At 40.1% G+C, this 22,136-nt stretch overlaps 1 protein-coding gene and 1 long non-coding RNA gene across 8 annotated transcripts in view; one reads left to right on the forward strand and one right to left on the reverse strand.

Moving 5' to 3' along the window:
- Positions 1 to 13,012, forward strand: part of LOC133551285 (uncharacterized) — a 45,579-nt gene extending 32,567 nt beyond the window's left edge. For 3 of the 5 annotated variants that reach the window (XR_009806464.1, XR_009806461.1, XR_009806463.1), the window contains 2 exons: positions 9,093 to 9,184; positions 11,268 to 13,012. This is a non-coding gene — a long non-coding RNA (uncharacterized LOC133551285). Of the gene's footprint in view, positions 1 to 9,092; positions 9,185 to 9,720; positions 10,799 to 11,267 lie in introns of those variants that run through there. The other 2 variants (XR_009806465.1, XR_009806462.1) reach the window with 2 other exon arrangements.
- Positions 1 to 22,136, reverse strand: part of fgf11b (fibroblast growth factor 11b) — a 118,892-nt gene that overhangs the window by 13,758 nt on the left and 82,998 nt on the right. The window lies entirely within an intron of this gene.

Below are 22,136 nucleotides of genomic sequence, written 5' to 3' on the forward strand. Positions count from 1 at the left end.
AACAAACAAGTTTTGTGTCTTGTGCAATTACTGGTGCACCAGGCTTTTATTTATTTTCCTCCACTCGTTTTTGTGAGTGAGTTTTCTGTTCTTTTGTCCTCTCCGTGTGAGCGCACCTTTTGTTCTTATTAAATTATATTATTTTAAACATGGCCTGCCCGTCTCTGCATCCTTGGGGTCACACCGCCAAGGTCTGTTTCAGTTACTGACAACTGCAATATTTTGACCTTACTTAAACAATCTCCGTACAATTCTTTCATATTAAAAAAAAAGGATGTTTGCATTCTCCAATCAAAATTAGTTTGTCCAAACTGAAATCAAATATTTAAGTTCAGCCAGTTTTTGAAAATGATCATGTCCCAGCAACTTCCCAACCGCAACCCCTCCTTCAGTGTGTCCTCACCATAAGGACAACTGAACTCTGTATAATGTCGATGGGTGATATTAACCAACAGCGACATATATTCATCTCCCTTAGTCTCCATCAGGGTCTCGACAGTGTCCTTCTGCTGTCAGAGTGCAAAGCCAATCTGCACAATTGATTAACACGGCTACAACGAGGCAAAAATGGCTAAGCGGCGAGTTTCTCGAGACTTTGGGGAGACGCTAAAGGACCATCGCTTGGAATAGGCAAGCTTTAATGAAGAGCAAAACGTAGTTAGAGACTGTACATGAGACCTCCAGTTTCTCACTTATCATAGATCATCACCTTTCTCCTTCACAGGGAGGCATCATCCTTTAGCTGACAATGCAATTCGGGACTTTGTGACCTTTCTCTGTCCACTCTGCTGCTCCAGGAGTTTATTCCTATTTAGCGCCTTTTCCCCAACCACAGCAAAACAAACCTTGGATCCTAACTCAACAAACTTACCCACTACTATGACCAACACGTCATGGAGTTATTTTAGGATCCTCCACAGCTTTGATATCCTTTACTCTGCTTACACAAAGAGGACAGGATCGATAGATGATCCTTTTCATTCATTATTAAACAGACCAGAGAGCTAAAGGGGCGGTAGGTGTCCGAGACGAAAAAGAAAAAAAGTTGAAGATCACTAAAAGAGACTTGCTTTTCTACATCCTCTGCATTACCAAATCCAAGAATTTTAGCCATACAATCCAAGTGCCTCTTGATCTGACACACACAGCCCTGAGCATAGGGAGACCATCACGCCGACAAAATATCTTTCAGCTCAACCTTTGAAATGACACCAGTGATAACCCTTTTTTCAAGTAATCCTATAATTACCCTTTACAATTACTCCCTTGAACATATCCAAACTATAGAAACCACATCGGCTTCCTTTTATGTATGTAATCTCCAAAGGGATGGATGTTGTCATTAGACGGAGGGAAAAAAAAAAATCTAGTCATGACCATGCAATCATTGTTCAATAAAATGATCTTTCATGGCTATTTAGCACTGAGTTCCAAATCCTTGTCACTGTAATTACATCTATTTTTGAAACTCACCTTGAAGTCACCTCTGGATCCAAGCGAAACCACAGAATTCAACATCTTGGTTTATTTACGAAATCACCAAATCTGCTACACATAAATTGTTATGAAAGGTTTGTTGGTGTTTGTAAAAAAGTATGTATGTTTTTAAAGGTGAACACGGTAAATTATTCCTATATCCCTCAATGCAAACTATGTTGTTATTTAACTTACAAGTCACCTAAAATGATATACACTTTCAATTTTTACCTTCCGTAACCGATGGAAAAACGTGGTTGGCTGTCTTGTGTCAAATGCTAAAAATAAGTTAAATTAAACCGGATGGGAGCTGTATAATATGTGGCATCCGTGCTGAGAATCCCCAAGACGGGGAGAACCTTTTTATGATGCAGAGCATGGAATGCACCCACCCCCCTCATTTCCCACCAATACATAACCCACCTCTCTGATTACATATATCCCACCTGCTTTAGGAAGCATAAAGGTACCAGTAGAAGTGAAAAACAAGTTGCTTTTATATCGAAGCTATTATCATATGATTTTGTGAAATCGAAAGATTTATAAAGTTCGCAAATAAATAGATATGATCAAAATAGTAAAAATCTCACGGGATTACCATACCATTTAGCGAGATAATGAGGAAGTAGAGGTCCGAACCGTAGATCCCTTTCCCACCAAAACAATACTAATCATGCAAACTTTGTAAGAGCCAATAACGACTACTTTGGAAAAAAAAAAGATTGAGAACCTTATATTGTTGATCCTGAATATAAAAAAGGTGAGCTACAAGTTTTAGAATCTCTGATTAACAAATCCAGCTTTAGTGAAACACTAATAAGCATCATGTAACGATACGATAGCTTACTGTACAATGTCTGCTCTTACTCCGATGACTACTGATAGGCTGTCCATATCTTTATGTTTACATGAAGAAAGTCTCCCTGCAGACACCGCCTTCGGTTGTGTCTCCATCTCCGGTTATAAATTGAATGTCACAGATGAGCAACTTCTAGACTCATGGCTAAATCCCCCTAGTATCCAGATGAAAGGCATGATTTATTATCCTGAACAGTGGTTCTTAACCTTGTTGGAGGTACCGAAACCCCACCAGTTTCATGTGCGCATTCACCGAACCCTTCTTTAGTGAAAAAAAAAAAGTTTTTCTTTTTTTAAAATTCAAGACGAAGTTATGTTTTTGCTAACACTTTAGTATGGGAAACATATTCTAAGTAACAAAGACTTAATTTAGTGTTATTTGGACACTAGGGGATCATATTCTAAGTAATAAAGACTTAATTCAGAGTTATTTGGTTATGGTCAGGGTTAAAGAGTTAGGGTTATAATAAAGCCATGCCGAATAAGGCATTAGTAGGAACTTAATGACTAGTTAAGAGCCAATATGTTACTAATTTGCATGTTAATAAGCAACTAATTAATGGTGAATATGATGCCCATACTAAAGTGTTACCATGTTTTTTTTTTTTACCAGTGCACAAAAGGAACCGTGCATGAACATCACCTTGTTCAAACAATAAAACCAACACAGTGCGTAACTAACAAATTACACACCTGCAAATCAGTCTGACTTCTGCTGTTGCCGTATCAGTAATACGCCGATAGGGAGAAGTTTGTATTTGCACGATGAGTCGGGTCTGTTTTGACCTCCGTCGAACCCCTGAGGCAGACTCACTGAACCCCTAGGGTTCGATCGAACCCAGGTTAAGAACCACTGATCTAGAATAACTTTGAGGAGCTGAAACATAGTTTGTCTGCGTTAGCACTTGTAATAACAGTACCGCTAATATTTGGTACATATATTTAGGTCACAATATGTGTAAAGGCTATTGTCGGTGGGTTTTGGATGGGTATTTAGAGGGCTTTGTGGTCGAAATAAGAGCCTCTATTGACTACATTGTCAGTGGACTTAGAATTACAAAAACATAAATAAAATAAAAACATGTGTTCTTGTCTTATATAGGGATTGTGAAAGGTAAACAGCACATTTCTGTCTAATTTTTGCGTATATCCAGTATGACTGATACGATCATATGGTTAGAGTGCAGAAGCGTTCCTCCAGTGAAGTCCATCCATCCATCCATTTCCTACCGCTTATTCCCTTTTGGGGTCACGGGGGGCGCTGGCGCCAATGTCAGCTACAATCGGGCGGAAGGCGGGGTACACCCTGGACAAGTCGCCACCTCATTGCAAGGCCGACACAGACAGACAGACAACACTCACACTCACATTGACACACTAGGGCCAATTTAGTGTTGCCAATCAACCTATCCCCAGGTGCATGTCTTTGGAAGTGGGAGGAAGCCGGAGTACCCGGAGGGAACCCACGCATTCACGGGGAGAACATGCAAACTCCACACAGAAAGATCCCGAGCCTGGGATTGAACCCAGGACTGCAGGACCTTGGTATTGTGCGGCAGACGCACTAACCCCTCTTCCACCGTGAAGCCCTCCAGTAAAGTCAATCTATGGAAATAGCCAAAAGTATTCGGAGTGTAATATTCAAAACGGCTGACTGAATGTGAGGCATTTTGTGATGTTTAGACAGTATTTTTACATACTTTGCGGATTGTGTATACAATTGGATATGGTTTAATGGATACAATGAAACACAATTAAGCGTATCAAGTCAACTTGTTTTCCCACTCTACTGGCATTTTAACTCTCCATGCAGTCCTAAAGTGAGATTGATCTTATACTTCTAAACAAGACAGGTGAAGTACTAATAATATACCCTCTGACGCTCACCAGGTAAAATCACAAATGCGATCGTTATTCTGTGTATGGTTAAGATAAAATGTAAAGTGAACAAAAAACAATGGGCAATTTAACAATGTAATATTTATGCTGATAGATACTTTAAAAGTTCTCAACTTGTTCTGACTGGGGTTGTCACGATATCAGAATTAAAGTAGTTAACACCGATATGATTCTTGTTACTCATTCAATATCACAATCACAAAAAAAACTCAACCCACGTGCTTTTAAAATTGACTATCGTTTCAAACTTTCAAGTGTTTAGGATCACTGTGCTTCAACATCTTTTTTCAAATAAATCAGATCGCAAGGCAACAGTGTATTAAAAAAAAAAAGAACAGTAGTGGCCTATAGCCTCCCTGTATATCTAAACAAATACTGTGAACATACATATGAATAACAACAATAGTCAACTATTTTACATTCTGAAAAGAACAGCAGTGGTGTGAATTATTTAAGTGTAATAAACAGTAGTGTTCTTAATATTATTTCAATATGGTGGTAGCGTGACAACATCATAGTATTTGTAACAAAATCTGCTAATAAAAAAGATAAAATAAATATTTAAAGACAATTTTTTGTGTTTTTATTTGTTATCAGGATTAACATTTCAAACTTTTCTATAGATTACGCCTTTTTTGCTCTTTTCTTCCATTTTTGCTGTTTTTTAGGTTTATTTGATTTCAATAATGTTCCATGCGGCCCTGAAAAAAGAGCATCGTTCAGCAATTGGCCCCCAAGCCACACTTTGCATTCCTGGTGAAAGACGTAAAGCAGTGGTGCTCAAAATGCTGCCAAAAAACGAGCAATTGTCTCTTAGCTACATTTTCTTAGCATTTTATAAAATGATAAAGATTGGCTTACATGCTTCTAGAGCAGGAGTCGGCAACCTTTTGGCATATACAAAGCCACCTGAGCCCATTTCCCAGCAAATGAAACCGCAAACTCTGATCACATAAATTACGATAACACATATTATAGTTTTATTGCATTTATGCAACAGCATTTATGAAACTCTAGGCAGAAAATACAGTCTGCATTTGTGATGACTGCAAAATATAAATGCTCATAATTTATCTGGGCATTGTGTGCTTCTTCGAACTCTCTTAACGAGAGGAAGTGAGATCTCGTACTTCCCTGTACAACTTTAGCAAACAAGGTCATCCTGAGTTTAAATGCCAAGATTTCCTGCAGCAAGTGCGGGGCTGTGCCTTCTTTCCCCTGAAGAATTTTATTGAGTGTGTTAAGGTGTGCTGTCATATCCACCATAAAGTGAACCTTTTCCAACCAATATGGCTGTTATAGCTCAGAAAATATTCAGTTCAATTCAGTTCAGTTCAGTTCAGTTTCAGTTTATCATAAACATGCATACAATACAATGTAATGCATCACATATTTCCAGTTGTTTCATTATAGCATTTTCAAAAAGGAGTAGGAAGAAGCAGAGTTTATTTAATCCTACCCCTTTTCATACCATAGCAATTTTATCCCATTTCCTTGTTCTTTGGAACAGAGCAGTGAATAATAAATAAATAATATACCATAGTAAGTAAACAAACATTAAATACACAAATAATCATTATTTAAACAAAAAAACAAAATTATGTTCTTTGTACTTAGTCTCTGAATCCTATTGGCATTCTTTGGTTAATCCATTCAGTAATTTAAATCTACTTACGGATATGCTAAAGGTTTTAAGGGTTTGTATTTCTCATATATTTCTGTTAAGGTTATATTTCTTGTCTTTTTTGAGGAAAAATAGGCTATAGTTTGTTTTGTACATAATTTTAGCTGTTTGCAAATGCATCACATGGTTGAATTTCAATATTTGTTAAACAATAAATAAAGGGTTTGTATGTTCTTTGTATTTAAAATTATGTATTATTGTAATTCATCTTTTATGTAACACTGTTAGTGAATGGAGCACACATTTGTAGTTGTTTCCCCATATTTCTACAAAATATATTACAATATATTACAAAATATGGTAATACTAGTGAGCAGTAGAGAATATGAGAACATTTTTGGTCCAGAACATGTTTTGCTTTACTCATTATTGATGTGTTTCAAGCTACCTTATGTTGTATATTTTTACATGAAGTTTCCAGTTAATTTTATCATCTATTATTAAACACCCAAAAACAGGTTTTCTTCTACCCTGTCAATGTCTACTTTGTATTTGTGTTTGCCTTTCTCTTCTACTGTTAAAAAATAGCATTTTTTAGTTTTACTGTAGAAAAAGAATGGATGGATGGAGATTTAAAGATCTTTTTAAGTTGTTCATTTATTCTGTTATTATTTGTATTAGCTTTTGTGTGTTCTCTCTTGAACAAAACACAGTTGTATAATCTGCAAATAATACTAATTTTAAGTCCTTTGTAACTTTACAAATGTGATTTATATAAGGATTGAACAATATGGGTCCAAGTATTGATCTTCAAGGTACGCCACAAAATATTTTCAGCTCTGTAGACGCATTGTGAGGGTTTGCTGGGAACGTCTGGCAGAGTCTCCTGTCAGAGAAAGTTTCAATTCCCACCTCCGGAGGAACTTTGAACATGTCACGAGGGAAGTGCTGGACATTGAGTCCGAGTGGACCATGTTCCGCACCTCTATTGTCGAGGCGGCTGATCGGAGCTGTGGCTGCAAGGTAGTTGGTGCTTGTCGTGGCGGTAATCCTAGAACCCGCTGGTGGACACCAGCGGTGAGGGATGCCGTCAAGCTGAAGAAGGAGTCCTATCGGGTTCTTTTGGCTCATAGGACTCCAGAGGCAGTGGACAGGTACCGACAGGCCAAGCGGTGTGCAGCTTCAGCGGTCACAGAGGCAAAAACTCGGACATGGGAAGAGTTAGGGGAAGCCATTGAAAATGACTTCCGGATGGCTTCGAAGCGATTCTGGACCACCATCCGCCGCCTCAGGAAGGGGAAGCAGTGCACTGTCAACACCGTGTATGGTGCGGATGGTGTTCTGCTGACCTCAACTGCGGATGTTGTGGATAGGTGGAAGGAATACTTTGAAGACCTCCTCAATCCCACCAACACGTCTTCCTATGAGGAAGCAGTGCCTGGGGAATCTGTGGTGGACTCTCCTATTTCTGGGGCTGAGGTTGCTGAGGTAGTTAAAAAGCTCCTCGGTGGCAAGGCCCCAGGGGTGGATGAGATCCGCCCAGAGTTCCTTAAGGCTCTGTATGCTGTGGGGCTGTCTTGGTTGACAAGACTCTGCAGCATCGCGTGGACATCGGGGGCGGTACCTCTGGATTGGCAGACCGGGGTGGTGGTCCGTCTCTTTAAGAAGGGGGACCGGAGGGTGTGTTCCAAATATCGTGGGATCACACTCCTCAGCCTTCCCGGTAAGGTTTATTCAGGTGTACTGGAGAAGAGGCTACGCTGGATAGTCGAACCTCGGATTCAGGAGGAACAGTGTGGTTTTCGTCCTGGTCGTGGAACTGTGGACCAGCACTATACTCTCGGTAGGGTTCTTGAGGGTGCATGGGAGTTTGCCCAACCAGTCTACATGCGCTTTGTGGACTTGGAGAAGGCATTCGACCGTGTCCCTCGGGAAGTCCTGTGGGGAGTGCTCAGAGAGTATGGGGTATCGGACTGTCTTATTATGGCAGTCCGATCCCTGTATGATCAGTGTCAGAGCTTGGTCCGCATTGCTGGCAGTAAGTCGGACAGGTTTCCAGTGAGGGTTGGACTCCGCCAAGGTTGCCCTTTGTCACCGATTCTGTTCATAACTTTTATGGACAGAATTTATAGGCGCAGTCAACGCATTGAGGGGTTCCGGTTTGGTGGCCGCGGGATTAAGTCTCTGCTTTTTGCAGACGATGTGGTCCTGTTGGCTTCATCTGGCCGGGATCTTCAGCTCTCACTGGATCGGTTCGCAGCCGAGTGTGAAGCGGCCGGAATGAGAATCAGCACCTCCAAATCCGAGTCCATGGTTCTCTCCCGGAAAAGGGTGGAGTGCCATCTCCGGGTTGGGGAGGAGACCCTGCCCCAAGTGGAGGAGTTCAAGTACCTAGGAGTCTTGTTCACGAGTGAGGGAAGAGTGGATCGTGAGATCGACAGGCGGATCGGTGCGGCGTCTTCAGTAATGCGGACGTTGTACCGATCTGTTGTGGTGAAGAAGGAGCTGAGCCGGAAGGCAAAGCTCTCAATTTACCGGTCGATCTACGTTCCCATCCTCACCTATGGTCATGAGCTTTGGGTCATGACCGAAAGGATAAGATCATGGGTACAAGCGGCCGAAATGAGTTTCCTCCGCAGTGTGGCGGGGCTCTCCCTTAGAGATAGGGTGAGAAGCTCTGTCATCCGGGAGGAACTCAAAGTAAGGCCGCTGCTCCTCCACATCGAGAGGAGCCAGATGAGGTGGTTCGGGCATCTGGTCAGGATGCCACCCGAACGCCTCCCGAGGGAGGTGTTTAGGGCACGTCCAACCGGTAGGAGGCCACGGGGAAGACCCAGGACACGTTGGGAAGACTATGTCTCCCGGCTGGCCTGGGAACGCCTCGGGATCCCCCGGGAAGAGCTAGACGAAGTGGCTGGGGAGAGGGAAGTCTGGGCTTCCCTGCTTAGGCTGTTGCCCCCGCGACCCGACCTCGGATAAGCGGAAGAAGATGGATGGATGGATGGATGGATAGACGTGTATTGCCTGGCTTCACTTATTGCTTCCTGTTGGTTAAGTAGCTTCTTACACAGTTCAAGACCAACCCTCTGATTCCATACCTTTCTAATTTGTTTATTAAGATATTATGATGGATAGTGTCAAATGCTTTTGTTCAATCCATAAATAATGCAGCAGCACATATTTTGCAATGTATTGCATTGGTAATCTCTTCCATTGTGATCTCTTTGCTTTCCAGGAAGGTTTTTACCTGGTGCGGACACATAGCAAACCGTTTCAGAGTCCCCCTTTGGACATCCACCGTACTCTGTTGTGCAGCAGGAGATCGAAGTATGTGTTTTCAACTTCTTTCTAATAACGATCAGAACTGTTGATTGCATTAATACTTTTGCCAATATTTTGTTCACTCTCTGAATGACCACATTGATATGTTCATTGGGGTTTGACCACTAAAACTGATACTTACAAAAATATATCACAAGATCACCAAATTTTTTCAAAATACCAATTGTTACATAGAAAAAAAATAAATACATAAAATAAATAAATACAAATAAAGTAACTTTTTTTTTTACATTTTGTGTCAAAGCCTAAGATAGCTCTTGCATACTTGCCAACCTTGAGACCTCCGATTTCTGGAGGTGGAGGGTGGGTTGCGTAGTTTGGGGCGTGGTTAAGAGTCAAGTATTTCATATATATATATATATATATATATATATATATATATATATATATATATGTGTATGTATGTATATATGTATGTATATATATATATATCTAATGGACATTCGGAAAGAGCCTACCAGGACTTAGGGGCTGCCTTGAGATGTGTTTGTCACCAGCATCCATCACTGTGGTCCTCCTAGCTCCTGTGACTGCCTTCCTGCGCCGTGTGCACAGTGTGTGGCGTGATACCCACGCCGCCCTGTCTTGCACAGCCAGACTGAACCAAACCACGGCAAATCGCCATTGCAGACCAGCCGCCAACTACAAACCCGACCAGAGGGTTTGGTTATCATTCAGAGACATTGCACTGTCAGGATAATCAATGAAACTGCCACATATATTCATTGGCCCATACGAGGTGAAGTGGATGACTACTCCTGTCATGGCTCAACTCAAGGTACCCAAGTCCTTCAAGTCCTATGAAACCTGTTGAGTCAAGCGACTTTAGCCCTCCACCAGTGTCTCCCCCCCGCTCCTCAGCAGGTGGAGGGTCATCCAGCTTTCAAAGTTAACGCCATCCTGGACGCCAGGAAATGAGGCAGGGGGGTGCAGTTTCTCATTGACTGGAATGGTTACGCCCCAGAGGATAGCTCCTGGATCTCTTGTTTTCTTATGATCGATAAAACACAAATTTCTGATTTTTATCGTAGATACCCTGAAAAACCAGGAAGTCCGCCAGATGGCGTACAAACCTTGTGGTTTGTAACTTCAGTTCCTTTATCTTTCTGCAGTTCGCCTTGTATTCTTACATTTCTCCTTCCCCCTGTGTTCCCCATTTGTGGGTGGAGTTGTGAGATGTGCACAGCTTCTTCCAATTTACTCTGGTCCTACTTAAGCAGCACCTTGGCAGCTGGATGGCACTCTGCGATTCCACTCCTCGGCTTGCCACGCCTGACGACTTCCATGCTTCTAGTTTTTTACTACTTGATATCACTTCCAGTGGCATCCAGCTTAGTGTTGTTTTTGTAGCTAGCACACCTTGCAACTTTGACCCAAGTTTATTTTATTTTACACAGCATTGTGACACTACTTGTACAAAACATAAATGGCTGGAGAGTTTCTAATTTTTGTAACGTTTATTTCCATAGCTTATTTCTACCTAAACAATGGGAATACGCTAGTTTTGCCAGATCCACAACTCACATTGTGCAATAAAACATTTTATTTATCGCCATCTTTTTTTTCCCGTATGCATTTCTTTATAGTGCAGATTTTTTTTAAATCCCTATAAAAAGGACAAAAATAAATGATTTTGTGTTTTATTTTAATGACTCGCATTGTACATTATTTAAGAAGCAAATCTGCGCTCAAGTAGTGCAACCATTGTTTTTATGCTGAATTGAAGAGTTATAAAAATGCTGAGAGTTAATCAAATATTATTTGTCCTTTTGGTGAGCGTCTCAAAATCAGTTGATGAGCTACCGGTAACTTACGAGCTACTGATTGGAGACCCCTCCTTTTGACAATCCTAGTTCTGCCATTTCTGACATGCAATTATTTGAAATCTCCTTTTTTAGACAGGTTTCAGAGTGTCATACAAAATTCCTATTTGTATTGACTATCCCACCACTTCCCAGAGTACGATATGTGAAAAGCTGAGCTGCCTCAGTAATATAAATATGGTTAAAGTCATGTTCCCATAATACTGCTGCAGCTAACTCCCTCTCTTCAAACCTTCCATTTGCAGAATTTCCATGAGCCAACAGCAGGCCTGTCGCTGATGTTGTTTTGGAGCCAGATGTAGCTGCTCCATGGCGCACACTGTAATGTAAGTCTATAGGACATGGATGTGCTTATTAAAAGGGGTTTAAAGTTGGATGAGATCGACGTTAATACTGTCTCACAATGTGCATGTATGGTTCAGCTTCCAACAATGCTTTATAATATTGTGGTGATAATGTGGTAAGATTCTTGGTCCCCTGGTGTCCTAATTGACAGCTGATAGGTAGATGAAAGGGGCGGGCGCCCTCCGTTTTCTCTTCGACCCTCTGTGACGCCTGCTGTCTTTAGAAAATACTCTGCTCTTAATCATCCACGCTTTGCAGGAAATAAGTAACGGTTGGTTGTGTGTCATTATCACTAGAGGGACTTCATATCCGAGCAGATTACAAGAACTATATTAAGATATGACAGACATTTAAATATGTACAGACATATGGTATACGGTGACATAATGACCTCATTTGGTTGCTTGGAAAGTCATACTTCTGTATTTCACCTTCTTTAACCCTGGATATTTTTTCTAGTCCTTGTTTAGACTGAATTTTTCTGTTTGTCCTTGGGCAAATTTGATCTTATCAAAAACCTTTGTGTTGTACTGCATCTTCCTATTAAAAATAAGAGCTACATTAAAGCCATAAGCACACGCACAATCTTTGGAGATACATTTTTTCCAGTTATAGTATCTCATAACAAAGAGTAAGGCATCCCCTCACATTTTAGCAATCATTTGTGTGGCTCTATTTTTCTCTTCAAGGGAAACCAATACTGTAGAAATAAAACATATAAACATTAGTCCTACAGCATACTTAAAGTAGTATTAGGATTAAGACTGTGCTACAAAAAATTGGTGCTCACACTTAATATTGACACCTCGGACCAAATGGGCCTGATTTACCAAGATCCAACTACCACGCACTAAACAGCGTGTGCTATTTATAAAATAACATGTACTATTAGTGGTCGTGTTGTGTTGCAATTTACTAAGAATATGTTTACAATTGTAAAAGTGGTGCAAACCGCCTTATTTAAATGAGGATTTTGCATGAACTATATGTGGCATCACCACAGAGACACTCTTACTTCCTGCACATTCATGTTATCATGCTCCTACTTGTGGCATTTCGCTAGGTTTTTAAACATGCATGTACCACTTATTATGTGCCAAAGGATTGCTCATTGGGGAGAGCCTGCACTTACTCCCGCTTAAGACACACAAAAATGCATGATAAAATATTTTGATATAGGAAATATTTTAACGTGAAATAAACAAATGTCATTAAAATATTAAATGACAGCAAAACGCATAAATTCAATTTGTTTTTAATACGTCATTAAATCCTTTAGCAGCTATAAAGTTATAAAATAATGTTGCTGAATAGGCTATCTGTGTAACATTTTTTTATTACTGACCGTCTAAAATGTTGACACACACATAGGGCAGAGGATTATGTGTCCATCGTCTGTCTGGGCCGCGCAAGCACCAATCATGCAGCCGTGTGTGGAACTGTTAGTTTGCCCATCCTTCTGACACGTGCAAAATAAAACAAACATGGTGTTCACAAAATGATGAGTGTTGATAAATCACATTGCGCGTGCTATATAATCTTATTTATATTATGATACTTTTATGATCTTATTTATATTATGATACTTTTCTGACATGCTGTAATGAAACAACTGAAAAAAATGTGATGCATTACATTGTGTCGTATGCATGTTCAAAATAAACTGAAACTGAAACTGTATTGTGGGGGTTTTGATGATCAGCATATATTTGGCATATTAATGAAGAAAGAGACGCTAAATGGATTGCACGTCTTATTTTGTTCAGTAAATAGATGTAATCCACTTTGCAAACGTTTAGTTGATCAGCTTTGTGTGTGCTATCAGGTTTGCACGTGTTTTAGCACACGCAAACCTTAAGTATATCAGGTTCAAAGTGTATTCACTTGTTTCCGGCTTGCACTAATGATGACTTGGTGTTTAGTATTTTAAGGAGGACAGAGGACAATGAAACTGCACTGATTTCTAAGCTGTATAGTCACTTTTCCAGTTACAATCAAGTTCCGTTACTACAGTATTGTGACTTGTTACAATATAGTAAAATGTGTTTGGTGTACTCACTTTTGTGAGATAAAGAAGTCAGGTGAATTAGTAAAAAAACACAGTTAATCAATCCAATAGCAGTTTCTTGTCATTCAGTTATTGAAAATCATAACTATGGTACTTGAGGGACAGTTTATCTACCAAGCAATGAGTTTCCAGCGACATTCTCATGTGTTGGTTTTCCAGAACACATGACAAACACTGTATTGTGGATTTGGAACAACCACACTGTATATTTTCATTAAGTATCAGCACTGTCCTCTTGTCATTAGAGATGGGTACAACAAATTTGGTGCTATCATACTGTTTTTTTGTCAGGTAGAAACCAGATAAAAAATGTGCTAAATCAATGCAAAGTGAGCCACTTGCAACTGTTATTGTGCAAGTGACGTTTTGTAAGTAATGTTGTGTCACATTTGGTCTCACAGAGACACTCTTTTCAAACTTTATCAACACCCTTAAAGTACCTGTTTTTGTGTATTTGGGATCCCCATAAATACTGAAAATTTGATATCAAATCATGGAGGCATGGCGGAAACACTGTATTGATGAACAATCCTGCATTCTTCCAAACTTTCTGCAAACGAGCTGTTTAGAATTTGAGATTTTAGAGACGTATTTTGCCTTAGTTACATAAGCGGATATCTCCATTATATGGTAGAGGTTTACCCGAAGAGCATTGCGCGAGTCCGCGTTTTTTATTTAGTTATAGTCCAAAGTTGCTGTCAACTATTATTTTTCTCTATACTCTTGTTGTGGGGCAGACTGGCTTGTGAAGTGAAGTGAATTATATTTATATAGCGCTTTTCTTTAGTGACTCAAAGCGCTTTACATAGTGGAACCCAATATCTAAGTTACATTTAAACCAGTGTGGGTGGCACTGGGAGCAGGTGGGTAAAGTGTCTTGCCCAAGGACACAACGGCAGTGACTAGGATGGCGGAAGCGGGGATCGAACCTGCAACCCTCAAGTTGATGACACGGCCGCTCTACCAACCAAGCTATACCGCTTGTACATGCACATGCATCCTAAAATCCTCTGCGTTTGCCATTTCTAATAAAAAATAGCTTAAAGTCCTAACTTAAATCGGTCAGTCGACTCGATATAGAAGTAGTAAAAACTACAACATGGCTAACGGGGTAAAAACACAGTCGAAGTGGCCATGGCCTGTAGGATGACTAAATAAGCAAACAAATAAAAATAGAATAAAATAATAAAAAATGCCCACAAAAGGCGCATCCTGAAGAGACAGCGGTATTAGAAAAGGGGCCTGTTAGACATAATCTACAGACCGGTATGCACATTTTTAACCAAAGAACCACCATTACATGTTATGTAAACCACATGGAAGTGTCTTAAATGTTGAAATGAAATCATTAAAAGACCTTTTTAAAATTCCAACAACAGTCCTGAGGTTCAACACTGGACACTCGTTTAGTCGCAACACTCTTCACAACTGGACAACAATTCCTGCACCAAACACGGTCACGGCGAACAAGGTACATTCACTAAACCTCTGTATTCTCAATATCAACCTGACAACAAAAGCATGTTGTTTTTTGTGCGTCCTTTGTGTTCTGTATTGCTGCAATAATTATGACAGTTAGTTTTATTTTGTTATGTATTTATATAATTTAAGTATGTGTACTGCTATTCTAGTCCACTTGCATGTCCCCAAATTCCTTGAAATTGTAAGGCATTAATTTGTATGTTTTCCATTTTTTAAGTGCTATTCAGACACCGTTTAGTATTGCTGCAATAATTATGACAATTAGTTTTATTTTGTTATGTATTTATATAATTTAAGTATTCACACTGCTATTCTAGTCCACTTGCATGTCCCCAAATTCCTTGAAATTGTAAGGCATTAATTTGTATGTTTTCCATTTTTTAAGTGCTTTTCAGACACCGTTTAAGCAAATGTACAGTTTCAAAAGCAACGATTTGGTATTGGTTAAATTGTAAAACATACCCATCCCGGTTGTCATATACTGTATGGTGAGATTTAGGTGAACGCAGCAGTTGTATAATTCGAGACCCAAAGACTGGAAGAAGTAGTACAAACCCCGTTTCCATATGAGTTGGGAAATTGTGTTAGATGTAAATATAAACGGAATACAATGATTTGCAAATCCATATTCAATTGAATGCACTACAAAGATAAGATATTTGATGTTCAAACTCATAAACTTAATTTTTTTTTCGCAAATAATAATTAACTTAGAATTTCATGGCTGCAACACGTGCCAAAGTAGTTGGGAAAGGGCATGTTCACCACTGTGTTACATCACCTTTTCTTTTAACAACACTCAATAAACGTTTGGGAAGTGAGGAAACTAATTGTTGAAGCTTTGAAAGTGGAATTCTTTCCCATTCTTGTGTTATGGAGCGCTTCAGTTGTTCAATAGTCCGGGGCCTCCGCTGTTGTATTTTACGCTTCATAATGCGCCACACATTTTCGATGGGAGACAGGTCTGGACTGCAGGCGGGCCAAGAAAGTATCCGCACTCTTTTAGTACAAAACCACGATGTTATAACATGTGGCTTGGCATTGTCTAGCTGAAATAAGCAGGGGCGTCCATGATAACGTTGCTTGGATGACAACATATGTTGCTCCAAAACCTGTGTGGACCATTCAGCATTAATGTTGCCTTCACAGATGTGTAAGTTACCCATGCCTTGGGCACTAATACACCCCCTTACCATCACAAATGCTGGTTTTCGAACTTTGCGCCTATAACAATCCAGATGGTTATTTTCCTCTTTGTTCAGGAGGACACCACGTCCACAGTTTTGTAATATATTTTGGAATGTGGACTCGTCAGACAACAGAACACTTTTCCACTTTGCATCAGTCCATCATAGATGATCTCGGACCTAGCGAAGCCGGCGTTGTTTCTGGGTATTGTTGATAAATGGGTTTTGCTTTGCATAGTAGAGTTTTAACTTGCACTTACAGATGTAGCGACCAACTGTAGTTACTGACAGTGGTTTCATGAAGTGTTCCTGACCCCAGGTGGTGATATCCTTTACACACTGATGTCGGTTTTTGATGTTTTTGATCCACCTGAGGGATTAAAGGTCAGTAATATCATCGCTTACGTGCAGTGATTTCTCCAGATTCTCTGAACCTTTTGATGATTTTACGGACCGTAGATGGTAAAATCCCTAAATTCCTTGCACTAGCTTGTTGAGAAATGTTGTTCTAAAGCTTTTCAATAATTTGCTTACAAATTGGTGATCCCTCGCCCCATCTTTATTTGTGAATTACTTAGCATTTCATGGAAGCTGCTTTTATACCCAATCATGGCACTCACCTGTTCCCAATTAGCCTGCACACCTGTGGGATATTCCAAATAAGTGTTTCATGAGCATTCCTCAACTTTATCAGTATTTATTGCCACCTTTCCCAACTTCTTTGTCACGTGTTGTTGGCATCAAATTCTAAAGTTAATGATGATTTGCAAACAAAAACATGTTTATCAGTTTGAACATCAAATATGTAGCATATTCAACTGAATATGGGTTGAAAATGATTTGCAAATCATTGTATTCCATTTATATTTACATCTAACACAATTTCCCAACTGAAATGGAAACAGGGTTTGTATTAAATATACAACGAGAAATATTTTTGTCACCTTTTGAGGCAACGTTCAGAAATGTTTCCTCATTACTCTCATTCTCCTGGGGTTCTTTTAAATGTAAAACCGAATATGTACCTAATCTTTGAACAGGGAAGGAACTGTGCCGTTCTACCTTCAATCCCATCTTGCACCATTAAATCAGTGTGTTAGACACACTTGAGAGAATAATATGTGGTCATAAAATCAAATATGCAAGACATTACACTAAAAGACAGGTGTTCAGTTGCACAGCACCTACATAATACCTGGTGCATGCATGAATGAATGTGCGTGAGTGCGTGCACACATTTATTTGTGTGGGATGCATTACAGCTTTTTACTGCAGCAGAGGAAATCCCCACTCTTTTCACAGACATAAAGCATACCAAGCAGGGGCTCAGAGGATGATAGGAGTTGGTGCATTTACCATATTATAGCTCATTTTATACATAATTGTTCTCATAACCTTCAGTAAAACCAACACACTCAAAACCTCCCAAAAAGAAGTGTGCATCACAGATGTATGATGATGTCTTGTGTGCAATGATGGGCAGTAACAAGCTACGTGTAGCTTAACTACATTTTCCAGTAGCTTGGCGGTAGCTTAGCCACTTTTTTAACGGTTAGCTTTTCCTGTAGCTTAGCTACTTTTAGACACATGAATCGAGGTAGATTACATCAAAGTTTCAAGCTACAAAGACAGAATTTGGACTGCGAATCCAGGCCCAAAAAATACATAGAAAATGCAATGATCTGGATGAATGATAACATCCATACATATTTTTGGAGAAAATCCATCATGATTGGTTGGTGTTGGTATGATGAGTCACAATTGGCTTAGGGCGAAACGTTACGGACTTGCTAATCAGAGGCAAGATAAGGCGGGTCTCAAACTAATAAGCAAAATCATAACGGACACGCACTCATGTATCATTGGCGACGAGGGAGTCGGAGACAGAAGTACGCTTCAAGCTGACGACTGGAGTAAAAAACATAACTAAAAATAGCAGAGGAATTTTCTCCCGCAGATTACATTTTTTCCTTTAGTATTGTGGATGACGTCCAGGAAACCCACATTAATACGTGCCTTTGGCCATATATAAACTAACATATGCATTTTGACAAAACAATGCCCAAAACCTTAGTGTTTAGCTGTTTACTCTAAAAACCAAGATCATAACTGCTCTCTTCATCTACGATGCCCAACACACATTTTGAACACACATTAAGGTGAATTGAGTTCATGAAAAGGTTTATTGCACATAACCATTATCAATTGTTCCAAAACAACACAACACACAAGTCAGTGTTTTTTTTTTGTTTGTTTTTTACCAAGCTATAGATAGATTATGTTCTTTTTACTGTAGGCAGAGAAAATTAATGAAATTATAGGGGTGGGCCAAACAAAAGGCAAACTAAAGAAATACACCAAGTTGGGTGAGGGGACTCCTAGAGGTAGTTGTAGGGCAGGGGTCAGCAACCTTTACCACTCAAAGAGCCATTTTGACCCATTTCACAAAATGAGGAAGACAATGGGAGCCGCAACTATTCTCGCCAATATCTGCTGGTGGTCACCCAGATGACAAGAATAAGGGTATGCTATGAAGCCATTGCCTTAAACACCTTCTACAACATGTACAAACTGCTTGCCAGTCCAGCAACATGTTGTGAGAGGCTTCCGCAGATGCACGCACACGACTGGAAGGCATACTGGGTGACACAGAGTACACTGACGGTTGTTATATAAACAACTTTAACACTCCTACTAATATGCGCCACATTGTGAACCACACAAAAGAAGAATGACAAACACATTTCGGGAGAACATCCTCACAGTAACACAACATAAATGCAACACAACAAATACCCAGAATCCTTTGCATCCATGACAATTCCTGACTATGTTATACACCCCGCGAGCACCAAACCCCGCCCACCTCAACCACGCAGGTAGGGGGGGGTTGGTGCTCGCGGGGTGTATAACATAGTCAGGAATTATCATGGATGCAAAGGATTCTGGGTATTTGTTGTGTTGCGTTTATGTTGTGTTACTGTGAGGATTTTCTCCCGAAATGTGTTTGTCATTCTTCTTTTGTGTGGGTTCACAATGTGGCGCATATTAGTAGGAGTGTTAAAGTTGTTTATATCACAACCGTCAGTGTACTCTGTGTCACCCAGTATGCCTTGCAATCTCATACATGTGCCGATAGAAGCAGCGAAATGCATGTGTCCGCTCGGCACGCAAATAGCATTCCGTGAATGGCGGGCGTGATGACGTACAAGAGGATGAAAGTAGCATTCCGTGAATGGCGGGCGCGATGACGTTCAAGAGGACGTTAAGAGTTCAATCATCACGGCACGCCCTTAATATTGTAGTCCGAGTGAAAATTGGAGAACGTTGACTCCGGGTGATGTCCGGGAGAGGCATTGAATTCCAGAATCTCCCCACAACAATCTGGGGGATCGGCGATTGTGCAGCTGAGCCGCATTAGAGTTGCCAAAGAGCCACATGCGGCTCCGAAGCCGCGAGTTGCCGACCCCTGTTGTAGGGTGTCCCTAGCTAAATGACATGTAGTTTATAGCAACAGATTTTTATTGGGTCCATTTGTACACTCAGTTATATTAACATTGATATTACACATGTGGGCCCATAGTTACAAAAGTTGTTAACTGTAGCTTTGATGTACCAAGCTACTTTTACTGTGTAGCTTGTAGTGTAGCTTGCTACAATTCTCCGGGGGATAGCTTCACCTGTAGCTTAGCTACATTTAATCGAGAATAACTTGAAGCTTCGCTTACTTCATTTTCCACGTAGCTTGCCTACCACTACTTGTCCGTAACATAACACAATGCATTTATTTTTAGCTATACTTGTTTTTTATCTACTCTCCTGAACACAATATTAAGACTGGGAAAAATGACAAGCATTTGAATTTTGATCTGGTGGATTTTAACTGTAAGAACATCAAAATTAAAATAAAAGGATCAAGAGCTGGTAAACAGGTAGATCATCAGCTGATTGAAATTTACAGACCATAGCCTTAAAGGCCTACTGAAACCCACTACTACCCACCACGCAGTCTGATAGTTTATATATCAATGATGAAATATTAACATTGCAACACATGCCAATACGGCATTTTTAGTTTAAGAAATTGCAATTTTAAATTTCCCGGGACTTTTTTCTTGGAAACATCGCATAATGATGACGTGTACGTGTACGTGTGACGTCACGGGCTGTTATGAATATGAGCGCTGCGCACACACACAGCTAAATGTCGTCTGCTTTAACGACATAATTACACAGTATTTTGGAAATCTGTGTTAGTGAATCTTTTGCAATTTGTTCAATTAATATTGGAGAAGTCAAAGTAGAAAGATGGAGTTGGGAAGCTTTAGCCTTTAGCCACACAAACACATGGTGATTCGTTGTTTAAAATTCATGGACGTGAAACTTTACTATGGATCACAGCGAACATGGATCCCAACTGAATGTCAACCAGCAGGTTTCGGTGAGAAAATTGTGGTTAAAAAGTCGCCTCTTACCGGATATCAGCTGAGTTTGTGCCGTCCATACAGCTGCCGTCGACTTCCCCGAGACACTGCACGTCAACACCCGGCCGTGGACGTACACTTCCGACTATCAGGTACAGTTAAACTCACTAAAACACTAGCAACACAATAGAAAGATAAGGGATTTCCCAGAATTATCCTAGTAAATGTCTCTAAAAACATATGAATCCGTCTCAATGCAACGCGATTGCTATCGCGTTTTTTTTTTTTAACTTGTTTATTTTTTTTTTCTAGTCCATCGCTATCAATATCCTCAAACACAAATCTTTCATCCTCGTTCAAATTAATGGGGAAATTGTTGTTTTCTTGGTCTGAATAGCTCTTTTTGTTGGAGGCTCCCATTAAAATCACTGTGAATATGTGAGGTGCCATCAACATGTGACGTCATCGTCTGCGACTTCTGGTAGAGGCAGGGCTTTTCGCCAGTTACGAACTTTATCGTCGATGTTCTCTACTAAATCCTTTCAGCAAAAATATGGCAATATCGCGAAATGATCAAGTATGACACATAGAATGGACCTGCTATCCCCGTTTAAATAAGAAAATCTCATTTCAGTAGGCCTTAAATAAGTCTAAATGTGCGCTTAAATCTGTTTTTTTTTCCGTCAGACTTTTACACTGTCCTGATCTCTTGATACACCATTGTTGCTAATTTTCCTAAAATACACTGACCCAGAATTTCCACTGAATGCGGAACAGTCGCGGGTCGGCAGATGTGCACCAGGGGACATGCTCTTGCCGTTCCGCTTTGCAGCCCTAAACGTACGCAGGGTTTCCAATTTTTCCGGATGCTGCAAAAAATCCATTCAATTAAACTAAAATCCGCTAGTGTTATACAGGAAGTCATGGAAAAACACATACAAAGGTGTCCGGTTTACTTACAAAATAGAATCCGTCTTCAAGGCAGATTGTATTTTACACCTTGAAAGGTCCTAATGGGCTGCAACGAACATGAAGTTAACTTTGGCAAAGGTTTTTAGACTACATTTCATCTTGACACAAATGGATGAGGACATGCTGATTTTGGAGATCCAAAGTTTAAGAATATTGTACAGGCATATCCCGGGCAAGAAAATGGGGAAATGGGGGCCTGTGTCAAATATCAGCTGATACGGGGACCGGGAAAGCAGGGGAGTGGTTGTTGTGACAGCTTGCCGGGGATGATGTTTCTGTTGTATTGTTGCTGGCTGCAGAAAAATGAAGTGGTTTATCAAGATGGACCGAGTTTATTTGGTTCTGCTTCTTTGGAAGGACAGAATAAACTTTTTTGTGGTTCGCTTTATTACCACTTCCTTTATCATCTGAGTACGCGCGGATTCGGGAGATCTCTTAAAATTCTGCACTATTTTGCTACACAACGTTAGAGGATCTAATGGACTTTTAAACGCCTCAACCCAATTCAAGGCCCTTCTTGTAGCTGACTGCAACCCAACAACCAGAAGACGACACAAAAAGAAGCTCGTAACTCAAAATACTTGTATCTCAAATAAATGATCCTTATTAGAAATAATGGAAATTACATGAATTCAT

The sequence above is a fragment of the Nerophis ophidion genome, linkage group LG04 (genome assembly GCF_033978795.1).
Source record: "Nerophis ophidion isolate RoL-2023_Sa linkage group LG04, RoL_Noph_v1.0, whole genome shotgun sequence".
NCBI lineage: Eukaryota > Metazoa > Chordata > Actinopteri > Syngnathiformes > Syngnathidae > Nerophis > Nerophis ophidion.